This window comes from Pteropus alecto, unplaced genomic scaffold (assembly GCF_000325575.1).
Source record: "Pteropus alecto unplaced genomic scaffold, ASM32557v1 scaffold16, whole genome shotgun sequence".
Taxonomy (NCBI): domain Eukaryota; kingdom Metazoa; phylum Chordata; class Mammalia; order Chiroptera; family Pteropodidae; genus Pteropus; species Pteropus alecto.
Window position 1 is genome coordinate 4630878 of NW_006438867.1, and position 5791 is coordinate 4636668.

Genomic DNA, 5791 nt, shown 5'->3' on the forward strand with positions numbered 1-5791 from the left:
ATATCTCCTAGTCACTGATAGTAAGCACCCCTATCATTTTCACATTTGAAATCAATTACTCTCATCCGTAAATAGTAGTCCTAGTACTTTACAATAAGAAAGTTGTAAAAAAAAGAAAGTATGCTGAAGGAATCCAGTATGCAATACATAAAACTATAATGCTAGTCAAAGATTGCGTATTCACACATAAAGTATACAAGAGATGCATCAAATATCCATGAGAAGAAATAATGGAAAATGACAAAAATTATACTGTTTTTTGAACACAGTGTTGGGGCACAGAGCAGGCCACCCCATGCTATCCCACTATGTCCTACTGATAATTTCGAATTGAAATCACTTGAGAAGCAGCAGGGGCGCAAAGAGCTCTCTGACTCTTCTCTGTCCCCCTAAAAGCAGGAAGTAAATCTCCATGGGACAGGTGCCCTCCCAGCCCCTGAAGGGCTGAGGGACAATTTCATCAGGAGAGGTGTAAAATCCAGAGTCGGAAAAAGCCCGCGTAAACAAACCTTGTAATGTTTCACTGATTTACAACCTGAGCCCAAACCATGCTCAGAATCCTCTCTAATGAGCGCCAACTTTGTCCCATCAATTTCTCACACGTTTATTGTTTTTCTTTGTCTAAGAAGTATAAAAAGGTGTCTCGTTCCATCATTACTTTGAGCCTCATTTTATGATCTGTGCATCTTATTGTGATTCTTTCATGCGCATATATTAACTTGATTTTTTTTCTCCTGTTAATCTAGTCTCGTGTCAATTTTCCAGCCATAAGAACTGAAGAAGAGTAGAAGAGGGGAATTTTTCCTCTCCCTGACAATAGTTTTATAAATTTGTCTAAAACAGATAAAATCTTATTACAATAATATTAAGTACATCTTAAATACTTTCAGTATGTTAGAATTCAGTGATATGGAATTTTATTTCAAATAAACGAGCCATCTCGTGGGAATTGAAATATTTTGTAATCAAAAGGTAATTTTGGAATGGCATTTTATGTATATTAAAATGGTTCATATTTCTCAAACTTAAGTTATTTATGCTGTGAAATGATGTGCAAGAAAAGCTATTTTGTGCAGCAAAGGGCAGTTAACTTAAATGCAAAGCTTATGAACAATACTGAAACTGGATCATTTAAAGATGATGAATGTTTGACACTGTAATGATTAATGACTGATGAAAAGAAATGACCCAGCAATTAAGAAAAGAAAAATGCAAATTACCAAGGCCAATGAAGAAATGTTTAGCCTCACTAGAAAGTCTGGGAAATCAAATTAAAACAACAATGAGATACCATATTACAACTATTCAATTAGAAAAGACACGACATATCTACTAAATATGCTTTAGAGGGATTCACACCAAATTGTTAATACTGTCAGATAAGTGGAATTTAAAAAGTAAATAGTAAATTAATTCTATATTAGATATTTCTGAAAGTTTCCACCTGTCATGTAACTTGAAATATAGCAATATGCTAGAAAAATAATAGAAAACACATACACACACATGCATACACAATTCTTCAAGTTGTAGTTATAAACTACACTTCTGGTTAAACTGTATATTTCTGGAGTACAATTTGGTAACTCAAATAAAAAATTTTAAATGCACATATTTTTAATGCACAAAAACTTTCCTCTGTAAATATATCCCACCAAAGTAATTATGATTATAGGCAAAGATAACTATGAGAAAATTTATTTTAAAAGTTTTATGACAACGCAAAATTGGAATAATTTAAATGTCCAACAATAGTAAACAAGTTAAATAAATCATAAGGTATCTGTATGATACTATAATACACAGAAATTACAAATTATGCTATAAAAGCATATTTGGTGGCATTGGAATGTTCATGATATATCGTTAAATAAAGAAGTAAATTATAAAGCAGGGTCGCAGTGGAATCAATTTTTGTTTAAAATTACACAGTTATGATTTTCTATATAGCATGTATATGGTGGCATTATGAACTTACATCACAGTATTAACAGCAGTTATGTCTCATTGTTAAGAAAACATGGATAGTTTTATTGAAAAATACAATCTAGAAAGTGTTCAAATAGCTCTTAAGATTTAAGAAAACATTTGAGCCAGAGAAAACAGGTTTGAGTAAGAGAATGAAAGATTTTTTTTGTCATGTGCATCTGCAAAGGAAAATGAACAGATTTAAGAAAGGGGTACCATAATAGGCAGAATTCTAAGGTAGCCCCCTTGAAAGTGAGAGAACTGGTAACTTGTTTCTCCCCTTGAAAGTGGGAGAACTGGTAACTTGCTTCTAGCAAGTAGAATATGGCAAAGGCGATGGCACTTCTGTAACTTTGTTACCTTAGAGAAGACTCTGTTTCAGTAGATGGGAGCAAGAGCTTCTCTCAATGGCTCCGAAGAAGTCAGCTGCCATGTTGTAAGAGGTACCATGCAAGAGCCATGGGACAAAGAAGTGTGGAGGCCTCCAGAAAATGACAGCAAGAAATTAGGTCCCTAGTCCTACAACCACAGGAACTAAATTCTGTCAACAACCACGTGAGTTCCGAAGAAGACCCCCAAGCTCAAGAAAGGGACACAGATTGGCTGACTTTCTGATTGCAACCTTGTGAGACTCAGAGCAGAGAACCCTGTCAAGCCCATGCTTGGCTCTTGACCCACAGAAACTGGAAGTTGTGTCACTAGGTTTGTGATCATTATTTTTGCAGCAACAGAAAACTAATAATGGAACTTAGTGTCAAAATTTGTTACAGAATCTTAATTAAACTCAGTAATTTAGTCACTTCATCCATTCATTCAACAAGTATTTGCTGAACACCTATAAATCCCTTGCCCCATGCGAGGCGTTGAATATAAAGTGCCTGCAGTCGAGATTACAGGTGGAGGGGGTGGCGGGCAGAAGAGAGCCGAGCATCATGAGCACTATAACAAGTGTGAAGCAAGAGTCATCCTCAGGACATCTGAACCACATCATCAGGCGCCTCATACTGACTGGTTAAAAACACAGGCTTTAGCTCTCGCCTGACCTGAATTTGAATGCTAGCCCCATCAGTTTGCGACCTTGGGCCAGTTGCTTAAATGAAAGCCTTGCTTTTCCCATATGTGAAACGGTTATAATGAGACCTAAATTGTGGAGTTAGCGTGTAGACTAGATTAAGGACATAATGAGTGCTCAGTAAATACAAGCTATTAGAATTATTATTTTGCCTAGAAGAGATGATGCCTGAACTAAATGCAGAATAACATGACGCATTTGGGGAGCTGCTAGCATTTTAGTATGAAATACATCTACTGAGTCCTTACATACATGTGTCAGTCACCCTATGGGAAAATGTATATTCACATTTTATATGTATATAAAATTATATCTATTATATATAAAAATTTTTATTTTTTTACATCTAAAAGTATGCAAAATTATATATATATATGTAAAATTACATATATATTACACACATGTAATCCAAGGCAGATTATGGGAGGCATCAGCACTGTTCACCAATATACAATTCCCTACTACCCAGAACAAGGGATGACTATGTTCACCTACCTCTTTAAAATGAAGCGTACTCATCTGAGTTGCTTTAGCCAATTCCACATGAGTGGAAACAAGTCTCTCCTGTATGGAAGTATTTATTCCCAATACTCAGCTCTCCTTCCCGCTCTTCTCTTGCTTTATTGACTGCAAAAGCCTAAATGACAAGATTGGAGCCACCTGGGTCACAGTGCCATTGCATTGAGAGCAGCTGCCTTGCGTTCTTGTCCGGGTCTACAGTGGACTTTAGGGACGCAATAAGCTTTCGTCGTGTTCAGCCATGGAGTGTTCTCTTTGGTTGTTACCTCGGCATTACCTCGCCTGTTTTGACAGACTCGGATATTGTTATGAGAAGCAGGGTGATCCATAACAAAGATCACGAAAAGACATGGCATTAGTTGAGAGGCTTAAATGATAATGACAAGGGAACTGAAAACTGGAGGCTACAAAGATGGTTCTTCCTGTTATGCAGGAGAAAAGCCCTCAGAAAAGTCTTACCTAGAAAAGTCACGAACGTAATGAACTTGAAGCAACAGGGGGAGGGGTTGAGACACAGAGTCAGTCGTGTGTGTTGGCTACAGCTAACTGTGCTGGACATGGTACTCTGAGAAAGAAATGAGCTGAAAAAAGCAATGCCCAGTTTGCAAGCGAAATAGGAAAACAAAAAATGGAGAGGGTCTAGAATTTCAGAGAATTTAGACATTGAAGAGGCAAATGTTTCTTAACCGCAAACAGAAGATGATGACGATTTTGAGCGAAGATGTCCCATTTAAACTGAATTTGGTATCGAGACCAAGTTCAGGATTTGTCATCAGACCCATCGTTAATATCTCTGGATAAATTAAAGAACCTCAGGGCAACTATTAAATTAAGATGTAGTATCTGGTAAGTTTTTTCAGTTGGTTAAGATGGCTCACAGGAAGGAAGCTAAAGGCGGCTTTTCCACTTGTGACTGATAAGCTCAGGGAGCTGTAATTAACTCAAGGAGGGGTCAAGGTGGTAGCTCTGAGGGCCAGAGTGTAAAGAAACGTAGCTCGTATGAAAATTAAGACTCGAGTCTAGAGCACCGTACATATGGCTGCTGGTATATAAAACTCACTGGAAGTGGACAGATAAGAATCTAAAATTTTAAGAGAATCATACAGCAAAAGAATTGCCAGCTTGGACTCAAACGGACCTTGACCTTCTGAAACTTAAAATGATCCTTAGGCCTTCAGACATCAACAGGGCAGGGAGTAGGCTGAGAAAATGCTGCAGTACCCAAAGGAGGCATATTCGGACAAATCAAAGAAAGATAATGGAACGGAAAAAGGACACGGAGGGAAAGGGCCAGGAGCTACAGAAGACCATAGACAGACGAGCCCTTCCCAGGGAGTGGGTTACCGCCCTAATCGTAGATCACATTCCCCGTTCCCAGGGCGCGGGCCGTTGCCACGTCTTCTCAGCAGGATTTCAGTGTCGCCGTGTGCCAGCCGTGAACGTGCACGTCATTCTTCCTCTCTCTGGGTGGCGTCGTGGCCACGCTGGCCTGCTACGTTGTTGACACTGAGTGTGTGGGGACAGACCACAGACCTTATCCATGTTTCGGTGTCTGCAACAGGGGACAGTGCGGGACCAGCCTGACTGAAGGCCTCACTCAGAGCCCCTGGATTTGGAGTGGGATGAGGCGACTTGGTTGAACTTCTGGACTCTATTTCCAAAATGACAGGGAGGGGCGAAAGGTTTATCTTTTCATGTCAGATGCGAATCGAACTTTGTGTGTCCTGCTAGACTTGGCTAGTCATTATGGCTGGCCACCAGATTTTTCCAGCTCTTCTTCAGCTGTGTGGCAGGAGAGCGATACTCTGCCCTCCTGAAACTGGACGTGGCCATGTGACCTGCTTTAGTCAATGAAATTTTGCCCGCAGCGCTGCGAGTGGTTTCTAGACGGAATTCTTAAAAGCCGACATGCCATCTCTCTTGCTGTCTGCTTTGCAACAAGCCGTGCTCCATGAGAAGTTCCCAGCAGCAGCCTGGGTCCTGCAGTGGAGTGGAGATGTGGTTTAGCAGAGCTGGGAGCTGCCCCGTGGGAGACGTCTGGTGTGAGCACGCTCTGTTCTGTCCAGTCAACGAGATTCTGGGGCCGTCCCCCACGCCAGCCAGACTACCCTGCTGAGGTGGACCCACTAACGAGTGCACTAGGAGCTGAGTGACCTCATCCTTGCCTACCTCTCAAGCCACACCCATTCTCTAATGCGCATGCGTACTTCAGCAACACCGGTAAACTACTTT